This window comes from Jaculus jaculus, chromosome 12, assembly GCF_020740685.1.
Source record: "Jaculus jaculus isolate mJacJac1 chromosome 12, mJacJac1.mat.Y.cur, whole genome shotgun sequence".
Taxonomy (NCBI): domain Eukaryota; kingdom Metazoa; phylum Chordata; class Mammalia; order Rodentia; family Dipodidae; genus Jaculus; species Jaculus jaculus.
In genome coordinates this window covers 71796906-71818253 of record NC_059113.1, presented here as the reverse complement: position 1 = coordinate 71818253, position 21348 = coordinate 71796906, and positions in this window count along the sequence as shown.

Below are 21348 nucleotides of genomic sequence, written 5' to 3'. Positions count from 1 at the left end.
TCAAGATGTTTAATGCTTTTTATGTGTTGTTGAATTCAGTTTGTGAGGATTTTGTTCAGGATCTTTACATTTAAGTTCACTAGGGTAATAGGCCTATATTTTTCCTTTTCTTGGGGTACATCTGCCTGATTTTAGAATTATTGTGATACTAGTTCATAAAAGGAATTGGGGAGCTATCCCTGTTCTCAGATCATGTGGCACAGTTTGAGAAAAATTGGTTTCATTTCTCCCATGAAGGTTTGATAGAATTCAGCTGAGAAACCATCTGGTCCTGTACTCTTCTTTTGGGAGAGGATTTTGGTGACGTTTTCACAATCTCAATGGGTATGATAGGTTTGTTTAGGAGAATCATGTGTTCTGAGTTTAGCTTTGGTAGGTGGTAAGTGTCCAGGAATTCAGTTTTTTAATAAGTTCTGATGATTCTCCCAATTTCAGTTATGTCTGTTTGTTGTCATCTCTTTTTTCCTTTCTAATTTCATTAATATGGAGTGTCATATCTTTTATTTTTATTTTGCTTGATCAAATTGGCCAGGGGTTTATCAATATTATTTAGTTTTTCAAAGAACCAGCCCTTTGTTTCATCAATTTTCTTGTTTTCTTAGTTTCCATTTCATTAATTTCCGCTAGTATCTTAATTGTTTCTTTCCATCTGGAGCTTTTTTTGGGTTCAATTCTTCTTGTTTTTCCAGTGCCGTTAGGTGGATGGTTAGGTTATTGATAAGGGATCTCTCTGTCTTTGTTATGAAGGCATTTAGTGCTATGAATTTTCCCCTAAGGACTGCCTTCATTGTGTCCCGTAAGTTTTGATACAATGTGTTCTCATTATCATTCAATTTTAGAAATTTTTCAGTTTCATTTTTTATTTCATCCACTACCCATTTATTGTGCAAAGGTGTGTTGTTCAGTTTCCAGGAACTGTTGTGATTTCTGCCTCATTTGTCATTCATTTCTAGAAATACAGCATTGTGATCTGATATCATGCAGGAAATTATGTCCATCTTTCTAAATATATGGAGGCAGGCTGTATGGACCAGTATATGATCTATTTTAGAGAAGGTTCCATGGGATGGTGAGAGGAATGTAATCTATGGATTTGGGGTAGAATGCTCTGTAGATGTCCATTAGGTCTAACTGATCTATGGTGGTGTTGAGCTCTTTTACTTCCCTGTTAATTTTCTGTTTGGATGATCTATCTATTACTGATATTGGAGTATTGATGTCCCAAACTATGATAGTATTGGAGGTTATTTCTGTTTCATTATCAAGTGTTGTTTTGTTTTTTAATGAATTGTAGTGCACCTGTGTTTGGTGAATAAAGATTGATGATTGTGATATCCTCTTATTGGATCACTCCCTTGTTTAGTAAGAAGTGTGCATCTTTGTATTTTTAATTACTTTTGGCTTGAAGTATTTTATGTGATATTAGTTAAGCTACACATGCTTGTTTCTTATTTCTGTTTGTTTGGAACATCATTTTCCACCCTTTCACCCTGAGGAGGTATCTGTCTTTAGTGGTGAGGTGGGTTTCTTGAAGACATTTGACTAAGGTGTCTAATTTCCTGATCTACCCTGTTAACTCATGTATCTTGATGGGTGAATTAAGGACATTAATGTTTAGGGTAATAACTGTGAGGTTTGATATAATTCTAGCCATATTGTGGTGGTTAATGTGGTTTGGTGTTTTCTTGGACTTTGTAGTTTTCTGTGCCTTTTCTGAGTTTGGTTATTGTGATTTATCCTTGTAGTCCCTTAGGTTGGTTATTTGACTTTACTGTGCGGAGAATTCCCTCTATACTCTGTATAGGTTTGGCTTTGTGTTTCTATAGTTGTAAAGCTGACTTTTATTGTGGAAAGTTTTTCTTTCACCATCTATTATGAGTGAGACTTTTGCTGGGTAGATTAGCTTGGGTTGGGTTGGAAGCCATACACTCTGACACTTTGCAGTGTTCTATTCTAGGTCCTTTGGCTTTCAGGGTTTCCATTGAGGAGTCTGAAGTAATTCTGATAAGGTATGTTCATATATAATGTGTTGCTTCTCCCTAACTGCTTTTAGGATTTTCTCTTTGGTATCAGTGTTTAGAGTCTTAATGACAGTATGTCTTGGGGAATTTATCCTTTGGTCCAGTCTGTTTGGAGTTGTGTTAGCTTCTTGTAACTTGATGGGACTTTCGTTTGAGAGCATGGGAAAGTTTTCATTGATAATTTTGTTGAATAAGTACTCCATGCCTTTGGTCTGAATTTCTTCCCTTCTGGTATTGCTATAATCTGAATGTTGGAAAATTTAAGAGTATCCCACAGTCCTTTCATGCTCTGTTCACAAAAGTTTTTGAACTTATTGAAACTTTTGGGCTCATGAGCTCTTTATTTTGTTTTGTCTTCCAGAACCAAGTTTCTATCCTTTATACGGTTGACTCTATTCTGGACAGTTTCTACAATGTTTTGGGCCTGTTCAAATTGGTTTGTATTTTCTACTACCTTTTTATGTATAGTTTCCATCCCTCTACTGAGTACTCTTTTCATGTCTTTTTTTTTTTTTTGCTTTTTTTTTTTGGGGTGGGGGGTTCTCAGGTAGGGTCTCACTCTAGCTCAGCCTAACCTGTAAATTCATTAGGTAGTCTAAGGGTAGCCTCAAACTCATCCACACCCTTCCACTGGAGGTATACTAGGATCTGCAAACCCCCTAAAACCCTCAAAGAACTCCAAACACCTCTCCTTTTCTTCCCTACAAGGTGAGGTGTGGTTAAGCAGATGCCATCTTGACCATGTGTGGACTTTTTAATTTTCACCTGCCACTTAAAGTCCTGAGTAACCAGGGTGGGGAGAGGAAATAAGCATGTACTGTCCTTCAGCCCAGCCATGGAGAGTGACACTTGGTTTTTCTATATTCTAGCACATTCATATCTAAACCCAAGTTCCTGCTACTGCTGCCATATAGAACTGAGGAGGAGATAAAGTATATTGGGAAAAAAACATTTTTTTTTTTAAATCAATGAAAGATGGGAACTATTTTCATGTACTCTCAAGGGGCATTTTAACTCTCCCAACTGATAATTTTTCTCCATAGCTAGAGTCCATTTGCAGCAGTTCCCCATGCCAGTGTTTGATACACTCTCTTGTTCTTATTGCCCACCTTATGTTGGCAAGGGGGTGATGCCCACTTCCTGCTCATGTCATCATTTCCCCCTGTCATCATGGAGCTTCCCCTTTGAGCTTGTAAGCCAAAATAAATCTTTTTTTTTTTTTTTTTCCCCCACAAGCTACTCTTGGTTGGGTAATTTCTTTCAGCCTGACCATAACAGGAAAGTGTCATCAAGACCGGGGCTGCTGCTAGAGACATGACTCTGTGGCTTTGAACTTTTAGACCTGATTTTCTTTTCTGTTTTTTAGATATGTTTCCTTTGTTCTTTTATTATTATTATTATTATTATTATTTTAAAATTTGATTTATTAGTTTTCTTTTCATCAAATACAGGCAGTTTGGTACCATTGTTTAGGCTCATCCATGATCTACCCCCTCCCATTAGACCCTCCTTGTTGATGTAAATGGGTCGTGCATTGGGGAGTTAGTCCCCATTTATTGGTATGCTAAATGTCTCTGTAAATCATGACCCAACATGTGACTCTGAACTTCTTTCCGCCCCCCTCTTCTGCAAAATTTCCCTGAGCCATGTTGGGTTCATTTTTGGTCTGCTTCAGTGCTAAGGTGTTGGGGGCATCTGAGGCTCTGGCTCTCTGATTTGGTAGGAGTTGATTTTTCTCTGCGTTGGTCTCTTTCCCCTTTGTGCTGGTATCCGGTTCACAGGAAAGCATCACCCTTGCTTGTTTCACCAATTGTCCTTAGTTTCATTTGGGCCCCTTTTGAGGTATGTTGGGGAAGCTCTCTCCATAGGATCTGCATCTATCTGAAAAAGAGAAGCAGATTCTCCAATGGAGAGTAAGTTAGCACCCAGAAAATTGAAATAACACTTACTTTTTTGATAGACAGATTGATAGGTGTAGGCCCTCTTATTCCCCATGAGGAGCTGGAAAACAAGTTATTATTATTTTTTATTAACAACTTCCATGATTATAAAAAATACCACATGGTAATACCCTTCCTCCCCCCACTTTCTCCTTTGAAACTCCATTCTCAATCACATCCCCTCCCCATCTCAATCAGTCTCTCTTTTACCTTTGATGTCATGATCTTTTCCTCCTCTTATGATGTGGACCTGATTTTTAAGAGGAATGTGGAAGTGTTTGGAACCTTGGCTTAAGAGACAACTTGCAGTGCTATAAGTACAGCTTAATGGATTATTCTTGTCAGAGTTGAAAGACCTGAATGCCATAAGATCTACAGACTGTGAGGTTTGGCTTACAAGGGTGAGAAAGAGTTTTGCTTGGATTGGGCTAGCAATTTGTGTGAAAAACTTGCTGTTATGCCCATGTCCTGAGAGGTTGTGCAGAGTTGCTTTGTGTAGACCTGAACTGGTATGTGTAGAAGGATATGCACAGAAAAAAGGAAATCTTTGGGCCTAAACTGCCTTCCATTCACCTGCAAATTGTTTGAAAGATTACAACCATTGCTATTAGGCCAGGTGACATGCAGTGGGTCAATGGGAAAAATGTAGACTCTTTTGAAGGGGCCTGAGTGCTCAAGGAGTATTCTGTTCTTCAAAGTCTGGTTTATCTTTCCCCCCCCCCCACCTGGATTAACAAATTGGCATGCTATCTGGTATTGGGGAGTACAAGAAATGGAGGAAAGTGAGAGTCATTGAGTTTGCAACACGGTCTTGTGTTTTGGAAATGGTCATGGGCAGCATGCAGCAGAAGCAGGTTTGCTGGATGCCTGCATGGAGACCCCATGGGGCTATGAGGATGAACCATGAATTGCAGTGGATACCCGGTGGAGATGCCAGGAACATGAGATGACTGCTAAGGAAAGCTGCTGGTCCTGATAAAGTTTTCTAGTATTGTGAGTAGCCTAGCTGGAGGGGTGGTATTGAAACTCCAACAACTTGTTGCTGGTTGGAATTATGAGACTTGTAAACTTGTCACAGGCTAGAGTTGTTGGAATTAAAGCTACAGAGTTTAATGTTTGATGTTGTTTTAAATCTTGAACTGGTTGAATATTTATTTGCTATATCCAATGCCATTTTTTGCAGTGTGAGTGTCTATTCTGTGCCATTATGGGTTTTTTGAGGTTAATTTTTGCTATTTTTGCTCAGTTAAAATATCTTGGACTATGGGAATGTTTGAACACCATTGGGATTGATAAAAACTATGGAGGCTTTTAATGTTGGATGAATGCATTGCATTTTACATATATATATATATATATATATATATATATATATATATATATATATATGTATATATATATGTCATATATATATATATATATGTCAGTTTATAAGGGCCAGGGGCAGAATGTGGTGGTTTGATTCAGGTATCCCCCATAAACTTAGGTGTTCTGAATGCTAGGTTCCCACCTGATGTTGGGAGTGGGCTTATGGGTGTTATAGCTACTTTCCCCTTGCCAGTGTTTGGCACCTTTTGTTCCTGTTGACCACCTTATGTTGGCCAAGGTGTAAGGTCTGATACCATAAATTTCCCTGCCATCACGGAGCTTCTGCCTCAGCCTGTAAGCCAAAATCAACATTTTTTCCCCCACAAGCTGCTCTGGGTTGGGTAATTTCTATCAGCAATGTGAACCTGACTACAACATCATAGAAAGAAATGCCAATGTTCTTTAAACACTTGAGGAGATATTCAACATGTATAGCCATCAGGGAAATGCAAATCAAAACAACTCAGATTCTATCTCACTCTAGTCAGGATGGCAATCATCAAAACAGTCAAAGCACAGCAAATGCTGGCATGGTTGGGGGAAAGAAGAACCCTCATCCACTGCTGGTAGGAATGAGTTGTACAGCCATGTTGTTACTACTCTGTTTATAATAACTAGGAATTTTAATTAGTCCTGATGCCCATCAACTGATAATGAAGATGTGGTACATATACATAATAGAATTCTATTCAGCAGTAAAAAAAAAAATATGAAATAATGAAGTTCACAAGAAAATGGATTGACTGAGAAAAAGTCATTCTAAGAAAAGTCACACAGGATCAGAAAGACAAATACCACATGTTCTCATTTATACACAGTTTCTTACTTAGCTGGGCTCATGTCACTGTAGCATAAATCAAAACATGAGGACACTCTCCTAATTTCCATACATATACACTAACATGATTTGCATCCAAAAATCCTGCCTTTGCTATACTATAATTTATATTATAGATTTTTGCTCTCTCATTTATGGGTTTTCTAATAGGATCATGAGAATAAATATCATAAGTGAGAACAACATTCACCCTAAAGGAAAAAAATGGAAATAGGGTCACCTTCTATGCCCATGAATATGCCAGTCAGGTTCATGCATGATCGTGGACACTTATGTAAATGTAAACCAAATGTTACCCTGTGGGTGCCTACTTCTCTTTTTGGGTCATCTCACAGGTTTCTCTATCAAATGACATGGAACTGTCCTCAAGTTTAAAAAACGTTTCCCCATGGTTCTCAGCCTGTGTCAGAAGGGCCAGCTCAGATTCTGTCAACTGCCAGCTTGCCAGTCAAAACTAGATATGGTGCTCATTCTGATGGGTTTGCCTCCTGTACTCCCATGCAGGCTTGGCTCATGTTGAATTTCCTCCTTTCCTTAAATGCCACCTCTTCAGACAGGTATTCCTTGATTGTGTTCATAGGTTCCACTATTTGTGGTTTAATTTCTATTCATCATATTTCTTTGTCTTTATAACAATAATCTTCATTTTTTGCTAACTGATCCATATATTCATAAATTTATTGTATTTTTCTAAGGGAGAACCTGAGTCCAAGAGAAAAAAATATTATAAATACCAAGCTCACCTGAGTAGATGAATCCAAGATATACTATATAAGATGATAATAGGTTCTCAAACATGATTAAAATGCATTATATACATGTTTAAAATTACCAGAAGATAAATTAATCAGCTTAAAAACAGAATTATCGGGCTGGAGAGATAGCTTAGCAATTCAGCACTTGCCTGTGAAGCCTAAGGACCCCAGTTCAAAGCTCAATTTCCCAGAACCCATGTTAGCCAGATGCATAAGGGGGCACACGTGTCTGGAGTTCGTTTGCAGTAGCTGGAGGCACTGGCACCCCCATTCTCTCTCTCTGCCTCTTTCTCTCTCTTTCACTCTCAAATAAATAAATAAAATAAACAAAAAGCAACTGAATTATTTCTTGAAAGAATATACATATAATTTTTAAGTACATATGTTTAATACATACATATTTTAATTTTTAAGTACATATATGTGTGTATACATAATTTTATGTTTAATATATATTAAACATATTTGTATATGCATATTTGTAATTTATGTTATACAATTTGCTACTCACAAAATAAAGTGCCCACATAAGTATTAAATCTCTAAAGCTGAATTTTTGTTCCTTTTATGCTGCCAGTATGAAACAGTATTATATTTTTCACTATAAATCAAAATTTTATTTTTTCTAAAGAAAAATAATAGCATAAAATTGATCAAAGTTTTAAATGGTATATGTCCTCTCAACTCATCACTTGCATTAGTTTCAGCCTCATACACTTACATAGTCCCCAGATTTTTCCTGGCAAGGATGGGATATGAACTCACAACACTTGCATGGTGTGTGAAATCAGGGCAAGCTGTCATAATTCTTTGCTGGTGACACTAACCTATTTCCCATTTGCAATCAGGGCTAAGATTGTCACAACCTTATAAGATAGTTCTTTTTAAAGTGGTTTAACTTAAGCACTTGCCTATGAACCCTAGGGACCCTGGTTCAAGGCTGGATTCTCCAGGACTTACATTAGCCAGATGCACTAGGGGCACATGCATCTGGAGTTCGTTTGCAGTGGCTGGAGGCCCTGGCCATCATCCTCTCTTTCTCTCTTTCTTTCTCTGTCTTTCTCTCCCTCTTTCTCTGTGTGTTGCTCTCAAATAAATGAAAATAAACAACAACAAAAAATTTTAAATGGTTTAACTTTGCATTTAGTAGAGTGCTGGGACCAAGCCCCTGCCCACACATTCTTTTTAATAATCTTGCTAAAGACATCGACAAGTAAAGACTTGGTGGTGGTGGGCTAAGCACCTTTCCTTCCACTTATTGCCTCCCTTTTGGAGATTTTAGCCAGGATAATTTGTGACCTTCCCCAATATATGCTAAAACTTCCTTCTTTTATATAATTTTATCCAGAGTTATCAAATCATATTTTTAGTATAACTTAAGCCTGAGGAACAAAGGGCAGTATTTCTGACACTGTGACTCTTCATAGTTCAATCCCTGAAACTTGTACAAATTTTAATAGTCTTTCATTTAGCCCACTATTTGAAAAGGCAGTAGTGTTAGATAAAGGAATCTCTTTAACTGGTCTCCAACTCATTCACACTGTTTGGCTCTGTGGGGCTCTGGCAACCCAGTGCACTGGTGGGCAGCCTCTCCACCTTGGTGGCAGTGGGAGGTCTGTAGCTTGGGAAACTGGATCATGTGCTTTCTTTCAACATTTGCTAATAATAAGCTACAATTGTTTATAATGACTAAGTTGTTATAGAGTATTTTCCCCCTTTGTCTCATTATCTCTGTTTTTTTCTTTTTAATGAGAAGGGTCTATTAAGCATTCTGTAAGTGGTATCCTATACTAAGCATTTTACCTAAGCATTTCATTTAATTCACACAACTCTGTAAAGTATGTTTTATTATGTCTAGAAAAATAGATAAGCATAAGTTTGTCCTGTATTTTATAGAAGATAAGCATAAAGACCAGAATTACATTCTAGATCAGCTGACATCTGAGCCCAATATTTTGATTATCAAATGCTCAACCATCCCTCAGTGATACACTGGTCATCTGACTAGAGCACTTGGCAATTAGTACTTTCTGCTCCATTGTCTGGCACAGCTGAGGGCTGCAGGCCACTGGTGATTTAAGCAGGCCCAGACCCCAATAATCTCGCCTGGAGACCTAAAGGCTCCCTCCCCCTGGAGATTGCAGAAAACCTTGATCTCACCTATAGACCAGCAGGAGTGAGGCTGTTCCCTACCTCCAGCCTGGGGCACCTGGGAATCCTGATAAAGCTTAGGTTTCCTTTTCCCTAGAGCCTTGTAATGTCTTGCCACTAGCCAAGCATGTCCCTATATGTTAATGAGGTACCAACCAGCAGCTTTCACACAGCCAATCCCCCATGAACTGTAACCTGTGCCCTTTCCCACCACTACTTAGACCATGTGACCCTTTCCCACTCACCTGTGATGTTACTGCAGTCGCTATATGTTAATTAGGCATCAGGGGGATCTTTGTACTAACCAATCCCCTTAAGACCTATACCTCTTCCTGCTCTTTCACAAGCATTATAAACCCATTCCCATTCCTCTGATGAATAAACCAGCTCTTCTCTGAAGCTGTGTCCTGGGTGATTCTTCCCATCTCACTGAAGACCACTCAACAACCTGTTCTGCAGTTGTCTGGATGCCCCTGGGAGACTGATGTGCAGTGGCCCCAAGTAGACCAGGAACCACAATCCATCACTATTCTCCCTGGGTTGTTATCCTATTTTCTCCAGTGAGATCGAAAACAGCCTCTGCCAAACTCCACCTTGTGAGGAAGTGCTAAGGAAATGCTTTCACACAGTCATACAGACATTTCCACAGTTGCACTATATGGAATTTTATTATGTTGAAAAATGTAACATAAAATTTTCCATCTTAACTAGTGTGGTATATAAGAGTGGCTTTAGCTATACACACATTGTTGCACAACTGGTCTCTAGAACTCTAGAACTCATTCATGAAACTGAAACTCTTTACTAACTGAACAAAATCCTCTTTTTCTTTTCAGTCCAGCCTCAAGCAGCCCCTGTTCAACTTTACATTTCTTAGAATTTGACAGATCAATATATCTTATACACATGGAATCACATAACATTAGTCACTTTATGACTGGATTATTTCACTGAACATGATACTGTTAAATTTTATGCATACACACCACAATCAAGAGCACTGTCTATATCCATAGTTGTCTTTGGAGAACATTTATGTAAGTTCTACTAGTTGTTTTAATACACTCAGCCACACTGTGTGTTCTGATTGAGGAATAGAATCTCATGAATGGTACTCGTGAATTTAATAGAACTTTGCTTGCAGATTAACTTGAACCTCTTTTCTTCCAGCTCTGTCTGTTGTGGTTTATTGAACAACTGCAATAAAACACATGGTTTCTCATATTATTTGTGTATTTCCTTTGGAGTGTTCTTCATGGTCACCATGGGGATTACATGCATACATTAGTTACTATCCTGTAGCTAGGACAAATTACCTGACAATGACTCACTTAAGGGAGGTAGTATTGGCCTTAGGAGCTTGAGGCAGCTGGTCACATTTACCCCCCCAGTAAGGAAGCAGGAATGATAAATGCCTATGCTGAGCCAGTTCTTACTGTTTTATACAGTCCAGGAACCCTGTCCTTGACAGCATGCTGCCCATAGGTAAGGTGGGCTTTCCCACTTCAATTAACCTAATCGAGATAATCCTTCACAGGCATACCAAAAGGATAACCCCTCCCAGGTGGTTCTAGGTCCCGTCAAGTTAACAATCAATAGAAATCTTCACATTAAACCACCTTACAGTTATAATAATCTGCTTTCAACTTATAACAATGCAAGATATATTGCACACAAGACTGTTCACCCTGCAGTACACCATCAATGTAACAGTTAACATCTTGCTTATATTTTACATTAATATAATTCTATATTTATAATTATTATGATTTTATATTTTGATTTCTTTTCTAGAAACAGGAGTTTTATATTTATATTACTATACAGTATGATATGAATTGTAAGTGAATTCTGCCTTTGCCAGAGAGCACTTTCTTTTCAAAGGCTTTTTCTTTAGACACCCCATTTAGCAACTTTTGTTCACCTAAGGCAGTTATCGTGGTTTGATTCAGGTATTCCCCTATAAACTTAGGTGTTCTGAATGCTAGGTTCCCAGCTGATAAAGATTTGGGAATTAACTCCTCCTGGAGGTAGTGTATTGTTGGGGGCAGGCTTATGGGTGTTAAAGCCAGCCTCTCCTTCCCAGTGTTTGTTATACTCTCCTGTTGCTATTGTCCTCCTTATGTTGGCCAAGGGGTGATGTCCACCCTCTTCTCATGCCATCGTTTTCCCCTGCCATCATGGAGCTTCCTCTTGAGCCTGTAAGCCAAAATAAACCTTTTTTTTCCCCCAAAATTTGCTCTTGGTCAGGTAACTTTTGCCAGTAAGGCAAACCTGATTGCAACAATGGTCATTTCTCTTTCATGTATTAAAAGATAGTTTTCTTGGATATAATATTCTTACTTGATGAGATGTTTTTGTTTTACTCTTTAATACTTAGAATATATCATCTACTCATTCTGCTTTGTAATTTCTAGAGTATTCATGTAGGGTTTTGGACAGTGGACTGTTGGTTATCAGAGGTATGTATAGGAAAAGAATATTTATAGCTTCTTATTCTGTTATTTTGATGATTCACTCTTCTGTTTCCAACTCTTTTTATGTGTATATGATGTGTGCACATGTTATGTGTGTAAGTGTGGATGCATGTCTGCCATGCAAATGTGCGAAGGTCAGAGGAAAACCTGGGGTGTGACTGCTTGGCTTCTGCCTTGTTCCTGGCAGGTTTCTTATGTGCTATGGTACACAACAGGTAGCTGGCCTACACACTTCTAGGAATTCCCCTGCCTCCAACCCCATCATTGTGTAGGTGCCTGGGATGACATGCCAGACTGGGATTTTTACTTGGCCTTTTGAAACCCAAATTCAAGCCTCCATGATTGCTCAGCAAGCACTTTTACCCAACAAATCATTTCTTTTTATCCATTGAATCATCAAGTCTCAACCTAACTTTTTTTCTCCCTTAAGTATTAATTTTCCTGCCATCTAATATGTCTTAAAATGAGAGGCTAAAATTATCTTTTTTATTTTTTAATTTTATTAACATTTTCCATGATTATAAAATATATCCCATGGTAATTCCCTCCCTCCCCACCCCCACACTTTCCCGTTTGAAATTCCATTCTCCATCATATTACCTCCCCATTACAATCATTATAATTACATATATAAAATATCAACCTATTAAGTATCCTCCTCCGTTCCTTTCTCCACCCTTTACGTCTCCTTTTCAACTTACTGGCCTCTGCTACTAAGTATTTTCGTTCTCACGCAGAAGCCCAGTCAACTGTAGCTAGGATCCACATATGAGAGAGAACATGTGGCGCTTGGCTTTCTGGGCCTGGGTTACCTCACTTAGTATAATACTTGCCAGGTCCATCCATTTTTCTGCAAATTTCATAACTTCATTTTTCTTTACCGCTGAGTAGAACTCCATTGTATAAATGTACCACATCTTCATTATCCACTCATCTGTTGAGGGACATCTAGGCTGGTTCCATTTCCCAGCTATTATAAATTGAGCAGCAATAAACATGGTTGAGCATGTACTTCTAAGGAAATGAGATGAGTCCTTTGGATATATGCCTAGGAGCGCTATAGCTGGGTCATATGGTAGATCAATCTTTAGCTGCTTTAGGAACCTCCACAGTTTTCCACAATGGCTGGACCAGATTGCATTCCCACCAGCAGTGCAGAAGGGTACCTTTTTTTCCACATCCCCGCCAACATTTATGATAATTTGTTTTCATGATGGTGGCCAATCTGACAGGAGTGAGATGGAATCTCAATGTAGTTTTAATCCGCATTTCCCTGATGACTAGTGACGTAGAACATTTTTTAAGATGCTTATATGCCATTCGTATTTCTTCCTTTGAGAACTCTTTATTTAGCTCCATAGCCCATTTTTTGATTGGCTTGTTTGATTCCTTATTATTTAACTTTTTGAGTTCTTTGTATATCCTAGATATTAATCCTCTATCAGATATATAGCTGGCAAAGATTTTTTCCCATTCTGTAGGTTGCCTCTTTGCTTTTTTCAATGTGTCCTTTGTGGTGCAAAATCTTTGTAATTTCATTAGGTCCCAGTGGTTAATCTGTGGTTTTATTGCCTGAGCAATTGGGGTTGTATTCAGAAAGTCTTTGCCAAGACCAATATGTTGAAGGATTTCCCCTACTTTTTCCTCTAGCAGTTTCAGAGTTTCAGGTCTGATGTTAAGGTCTTTAATCCCTTTGGACTTAATGCTTGTGCATGGCGAGAGAGAAGAATCTATTTTCATCCTTCTGCAGATATTTATCCAGTTTTCAAAACACCATTTGCTGAAGAAGCTGTCTCTTCTCCAATGAGTATTTTTGGCATTTTTATCAAATATCAGGTGGCTATAGCTACTTGGGCTTACATCTGGGTCCTCTATTCTGTTCCACTGATCTACATGTCTGTTTTTGTGCCAGTACCATGCTGTTTTTGTTACTATGGCTCTGTAGTATAGGTTAAAATCAGGTATGGTGATACCACCAGCCTCTTTTTTGTTGCTCAGTATTATTTTTGATATTCGAGGTTATTTGTGATTCCAAATGAATTTTTGGATTGTTTATTCTATTTCCATGAAGAATGCCTTTGGAATTTTGATAGGGATTGCATTAAATGTGTAGATTGCTTTAGGTAAGATTGCCATTTTCACGATATTGATTCTTCCAATCCAGGAACAAGGGATGTTTCTCCACTTTCTAGTGTCTTCTGCAATTTCTCGCTTGAGTGTTTTAAAGTTCTCATTGTATAGATTCTTTACTTCCTTGGTTAGGTTTATTCCAAGGTATTTTTTTTTTTTTGATGCAATTGTGAATGGGAGTGATTCTCTGATTTCATCCTCTGTGTGTTTGTTGTTAGCATATATGAAGGCTACTGATTTCTGTGTATTTATTTTGTATCCTGCTACATGGCTGTAGGTTTTGATCAGCTCTAATACCTTGCTAGTAGAGTCTTTAGGGTCCTTTATGTATAGAATCATATCATCTGCAAATAATGATAACTTGATTTCTTCCTTTCTAATTTGTATCCCTTTTATGTGTGTCTCTTGCCTTATTGCTATGGCTAAGACTTCCAAAACAATATTAAATAGAAGTGGGGACAGTGGACACCCTTGTCTTTTTCCTGATTTTAGTGGAAAAGCTTCCAGTTTTTCCCCATTTAGTAATATGTTGGCTGTAGGCTTGTCATAAATAGCTTTTATTATATTGAGATATGTTCCTTCTATTCCCAGTCTCTGTAGGACTTTTATCATGAAGGGATGTTGGATTTTGTCAAATGCTTTCTCTGCATCTAATGAGATGATCATGTGATTTTTGTCCTTCAACCCGTTTATGTAATGTATTACATTTATAGATTTGCGTATGTTGAACCATCCCTGCATCTCTGGGATAAAGCCTACTTGGTCAGGGTGAATGATCTTTTTGATATACTCTTGTATTCTGTTTGCCAATATTTTGCTGAGAATTTTTGCATCTATGTTCATGAGGGAGATTGGTCTGTAATTTTCTTTTTTTGTTCTATCTTTGCCTGGTTTTGGTATCAGGGTGATGCTGGCCTCATAGAAGGAGTTTGGTAGAATTCCTTCTTTTTCTATTTCCTGGAAAAGCTTAAGAAGCAATGGTGTTAGCTCTTCCTTAAAAGTCTGGTAAAACTCAGCAGTGAATCCATCTGGGCCTGGGCTTTTTTTAGTTGGGAGATTATTGATAACTGTTCGGATCTCCATGTTTGTTATAGGTCTACTTAAGTGATTAATCTCATTTTGATTTAATTTAGGTAGGTCATATAGATCAAGGAAATCATCCATTTCTTTCAGATTTTCATACTTAGTGGAGTATATGCTTTTATAGTATGTCCCTATGATTTTTTGAATTTCTCTGGAATCTGTTGTGATATTACTTTGTTCATCTCTGATATTATTAGTTTGTGTCTCTTCTCTCTTTCTTTTGGTCAGATTTGCTAAGGGTTTATCAATCTTGTTTATCCTTTGAAAGAACCAACTCTTTGTTTCATTAATTCTTTGGATTGTTCTTTTTGTTTCTATTTCATTAATTTCTGCCCTAATCTTTATTATTTCTTCCCGTCTACTAATTTTTGGTTTGCCTTGTTCTTCTTTTTCCAAGGCTTTAAGGCGAAGCATTAGGTCGTTTACTTGCGACCTTTCTAATTTCTTAATATAGGCACTTAAGGCTATAAATTTACCTCTTAGAACTGCCTTCATTGTGTCCCAGAGATTTTGGTATGTTGTGTTCTCATTATCATTTGACTCTATAAATTTTTTGATTTCCTTTTTGATTTCTTCATTGACCTATTCATCATTTAGTAGTGTATTGTTTACTTTCCATGATTTTGTGTATGCTCTATAGCCTTTCTTGCTACTGATTTGTAGTTTAATTCCATTGTGGTCAGATAGAATGCAAGGAATTATTTCATTTTTCCTGAATTTGGTAAGATTTGCTTTGTGTCCTAATATATGGTCTATTTTAGAGAATGTTCCATGTGCTGCTGAAAAGAATGTATATTCTGCAGCCTTTGGATGAAATGTCCTGTATATATCTGTTAGGTCCATTCCTTCTATGACCTCATTTAGTCCAGATGCCTCTCTGTTTATTCTTTCCCTGGATGACCTGTCAATTGATGAGAGTGGGGTGTTAAAGTCACCCACCACCACTGTGTTTGGTGTTATCTGTGACCTTAGTTCTATTAGTGTTTGTTTGACGAATTTGGGAGCCCCCATGTTAGGTGCATATATGTTTAGGATTGTAATGTCCTCCTGTTGGAGTGTGCTCTTAATCAATATAAAGTGACCTTCCTTATCTTTCTTGACTAACGTCGGACTAAAGTCTACACTGTCTGATATTAGGATAGCAACCCCTGCTTGTTTTCTAAGCCCATTTGCTTGAAACACCATCTTCCAACCTTTCACCCTAAGATAATGTCTATCCTTTGTAGAAAGGTGAGTTTCTTGGAGACAACAAATTGTAGGATCCTTCTTTTTAACCCAGTCTGCAAATCTATGTCTTTTCGTTGGGGCATTGAGATCGTTGATATTAAGAGATATTATTGAAAGGTGTGTATTTATGTTTGCCATTTGTGTGTGTGTGTGTGTGTGTGTGTTACTGGTTCTACCTGTGCTCTCTTCTGTTAACTGGTATTTGAGTATAGCTTGTTTTTTCTAGGTTCCTTATATGTGTGCTTTTCCTTTTCTTCAGCATGGAGGATTCTATCAAGTATTTTCTGTAGAGCTGGTTTTGTCTTCAAATACTCCTTTAACCTACTTTTGTCATGGAATGTCCTTATTTCTCCATCTATTTGAATGGATAACTTTGCAGGATAAAGTAACCTTGGTTGACAGTTGTTATCTTTCAGAACTTGGAATATATCACTCCAAGCCCTTCTGGCTTTAAAAGTTTGTGTTGAATAATCTGCTGTAATCCTGATGGGCTTGCTTTTGTAGGTAACTTGATTTTTCTCTCTAACTGCTTTCAATATTTTTTCTTTGGTTTGTGTGTTTGGAAGTTTGATTATAATATAGGGAGGAGAGGTTCTTTCCAGGTTTTATCTGGATGGGGTTCTAAAGGCTTCCTGTATCTGTATTGGCACCTCTTTCCCAATTTGGTGAAATTTTCATCTATGATTTTGTTAAGACACCTACTATGCCTTTTGAGTGAAATTCTTCTCCTTCTACTATGCCCTGAATTCTAATATCTGAACTTTTCATAGTGTCCTGGATATCTTGAAATTCCCACTCATACGTTTCTATAAGTTTGTCTTTCTCTTTGTTGGATTGCATTAGGTCTGCCACCTGGTCTTCTAGCTTAGATATTCTGTCCTCTCCCTCATCCATCCTACTGGTGAGATTTTCTACAGAGTTTTTTATTTCATTAACTGTGTTCTTCATTGCTTGCAATTTTGACTGGTTTTTCTTTATTATTTCTATTTCTATTTCCCTATTTATGTCTTGTATTGCCTTCTTTATTTCATTAAATTGGTGTCCTGCCTCTTCTTTGATTCCTTTGATTTCCTCTTTGATTTCTTCTTTGATTGTTTTCATGTGTTCTTTGACCTCTTTGAACATATTTATAATTATTCTTTTGAACTCTTTCTCACTCATTTCCTCTAACTCTTTCTCACTGGAGGACATTTCTGATGCATTAATACTTTTAGGTGGATTTATATCGTCTTGCTTTTTAGTGTTTCTTGTGTTATAATGTATATATTTTTGCATCTTGAATTAAGTTAATGCTTGGATTTTCTAGCTAGCTGTGTATTCTTAGCTGTAACAATTGATTTGATGTAATATATTTTCAGGGTAGGACCTTAAGGTATTAGGTGTGGCTCTTAAGACTCTCAGAGTATCTACAAAGATGTTCTTAGGGATTGAGTTTCCCTGCTATAGGAGTATTCAAGCAGGCTGAGTGGAATAAAATACAGGTAGATTCTAAAATTTAACTAAACACTGTACACATTCAATCAAAAACAGCCCCGAGTATGTATGCAAGAGTAGTTATTATAATAACCAGATCCTCTATCAACAAAGAGGTTTAGATTTCTGGTCTGTTGAGGGATCCAAGTCAGCTTGTGACCAAGTGAGACCCTTCCCTGGTGCAATCCCAGTTACCTTGGGTGATTTCGGTCTCAGTCAAGTTGCCTCCTGGGTCGTCGGGCTGCTGTTCTGATTTGTGGAGCTGTGCACTTGCTTTTCCTACGGGGCAAACCGAGCCGCTGCTGCTGCCTCTGCTGCTGCCGTAGCTGCCACCACCGGAGCCACTACCACTGCTGAAGCTGCCGCTGCCGTGTCCACTGCTGCTGCTCCCCCCAAAGCCGCTGCTGCGGGATCTGCCGCCTCTGCCGCTCCTGGGTCCGCTGCTGCTTGGGCCACTGGTACCGGTGCTGGGGCCGCTGAAGTTGCTGCCGAACTCTGCTCCTGCTTGGGTCCCGCTGTCAGCCCAAGTTGACGTGGCCGGTCCCGGGCCACTGCTGTGTTCACTGGAGCTGGGTTCAGGCTGTGGGGGGTGGGAGGGAGCCGTGGCTGCTCTGGTTGTCTCGCTGCTCTATGTGTTCTTCTACCTCGCGGTCTTCTCCTCCGCTGCTCGCTGCCACTCTCCCCTCACGTTTCCCGAGTTGCGGAGAGCGCGGTGTGAGGGGAAAATCCCGCACCTGGCTTTTCCTGCGGCTCGAGCCGAGAGTCTGGCGGCTTTCTGCTGCGCCGTGGCTGCGGCGGTTGGCCGAGCTGCCGGAGCCGCTTTTCCCGCCTGTGCAGGCTCTGGATGCTCTATAACTCTTCTACTTCTCCGTTGCCGCCTCAATTTCCTATACACCTTCATTTTTAGTAAAAGTGTGTATTTTGCTGAGTTTTTTTGGTCTTTTTCCCCCCTAGGCTGCTTTGACGTGGTACCTACTCAGCCATCTTAACCAGAAGTCTCTAAAATTATCTTTTAGTGTTAGTAACTTTCAGGACTTCTTTAGTGTGTATCGTTTCCCTCCAATGGAATGAAGTTACTTTCCAGATGGCTAAAACTAATCATAGTTATCAGGAAACCATCAAAGTTTTACTGAAATTTTGCAGATGTATTTATTTTATAAATTCACTGCTCCCTCTAAAGATCTATGAAGCAGCATTATTTTCATAAAGATGTATAAATATAAAGTAAAGTTTTCTTATTATAAATAATATGCTAAATAGCTGTGAGAAAGCAATTGCAATAAACTATTTTTATTGATCATTTCAAAAGAACTTTTAATGTATTAAAAATATAGGCAAAAAGTAAGAGAACTAAAAGTACTTTTAAAAATTCTAGATCATTCAATCATGATCAGTTTTTAAATAAAACAAGAGCAATTGTATATAATGATATAGTTTACAAATGATTATTCCATATTTCAGAAGTCTTAACCACAGTTATCTAATATGGTGTTTGTTGCTTATTTCTTTTGTCGCCTAAGACATAACTTAAATTTTAAGGAAGATGTTTGTTTAACATGTAATAGTATCATAATTAATAGTCAGTATTACCTCTATTTGTTGTTTGATTTGGATCAAAAATATTAAGACTCATATCCTCAAGATTGTCTATATCTGTAAAGACATAACAGATGATGGGCAATTCTGGAAAACATGAAATTTTGAATGGAGAAAGAGAATTTTCATTAAAAATAGACATCATTTGTGCCTTTTTTTCAAACTGCCTCATGTTCATATTACCTACATCTCTGTGTTTAATATTTTCATATTACTCATACAGAGATGTATATGTTGGCTTAAGGTCACCCAGACAATAAAAGGCGCCACACAATATTAAGAGCCTTGATTTAATCACAGCTATCAGGATCCTTTTTTTTTTTTTTTTTTTTTTTTTGACTTTGTAAGGACTATTCAGAGGTTCCAGAACTTAGGAACTGGGTATACTTCTGAGAGAGCTTTTCTTCAACTTTCCTCATACTCCACTTAAAGAGTCTTCATAGATTAGACTTTTTTTAACCACATAATTTTTAAAAATCTCAGAAAAAAAGAATATACATTTGGCTTTTTTAATTTTTTAAATTTAAATTTATTTATTTTCAAGCAGAGGGAGATAGAGCGAAAAGAGACAGAAAAATAAAGAGAATGGGTACACCGGGGCCTTCACCAGCTGCTAAAGAACTCCAGTTGCATGCACCACTGTGCATCTGGCTTTATGTGAGTACTGGGGAATCACACTTAGATTGCTATGCTTTATAGGCAAACGCCTTGGCCACTGAGCCCAGAAAATCTATTTCCATATAATACCAATTACAATTACTGGGTTCCAATAACCTCTTTTTTGTTTCTGCTCCATGTTCTTGTCCCATCAGTTAGCACCTTACTTTTTTTTTTTTTTCTTCTTTTCCTTCTTCCCTTCCTCCTTTCCTTCTTTCATAGTTTTCTTCTTCAGTTTGGACAGGTTCTCAAGATATAGCCCATATTGTTCTCAAGCTCATTCTTCTGCCTCAGTCTCATGTGTGCTGAGATTATAGGCATGCACCATAACACCTGGCTTATTCGTTCTTTTAAGTACGAGTAAACCCTCTTATGCTGTTAAAAACTAAAACAGTTGTCAATCTTTCTTCAAACTCACTTTCCACCCAAATTCTTCCCCATTTCTTTTCTCTCATCAGCAATGATACCCCTATATCAATGCTTGCAATTCTTCAAGCATGACCTCTGGTATGTCCCTATTGCTTTTAGAATTAAAGTTTAATCACATTATTATGACATTAAACACTGATTTAATTCTTATATCTGCTGTTGTTTTAGATTCTTCTAGTAATGATTAACTACTGTGAAGGTCATCTTCCAAAACATGCATATGGTGTAGTAAACAAGGACACAGTTCCTTTCTCCTGTTCTTGGTAGACCTTATGGCTACTCTCAGCAATGACATATGGTGAAGTCACACTGTGCTGGTATCCAGGTTTAGTATTAACAAAACAGACTGGCAGATTTTACATTAGTCTCTGGGAACTTTACCTCAAGAGCCTTCATTTTCCTTGTTAGAAATCTGACTCTCCTAATAGCCATGCTTTGTCACAGTGATCAGGAGTCCAACCTTACCCTGTTTATTTTTTTTTTAAATTCCATTATCTTTGAAATTAATCAAACTTAAAAGGGAAGCTGCTCTTGTTCCTGCAAATTACCCATCCCATCTACCATCTGAACTCTCCCCAGTGGCATGAACAAACCCACATGTAGCAGTTTTGACCAGATGATCTCTGCTAGAATTTGCATTACACAAAGTTAGCAGATAAACTAAGAAAATAACTCAGATGGAAACATGATGATCCCTTCTGTGCCAGCTCTGCACAACAACATACATCCCCATGAAGTAAATCTGCGTCCCAACCAAGAAACTCAGGTGAACCTCTTGACTAAACTTCAGAGTTTCTATGAAGCAGTGGCTATATGCCTGGGATGTCTTTCCTTTTAGAAACAGAATGTCTATCGTGGTTATGCAGTCTATGTCTTAACAATTTTGAGTGTCCTGTGGTTTGTTGTGTTGTGTTTAGAGGTTCCTGGCAGAGAATTTATCAATTCATTCCATGTGAATAGAAGGAGAGGAATCACACCCCAGCATCATGTCTGTATCAAATGAACATGAGAAAAGTAAAGACTTCAAGCAGTGTTGGGATTAAAAACAGGGGGAGGTCAGGTGGTAGAATACAAGCATGTAATGAGAGGGAAAATGATGGAAGGGATTGAAAATGACTAAAATATCTCTTAAACTTTTCTTAACAAAAAACAGGACCTGATTCTTTGGGCCAACAAGCTAAAGTGGAAGTGAGATTATGCCAG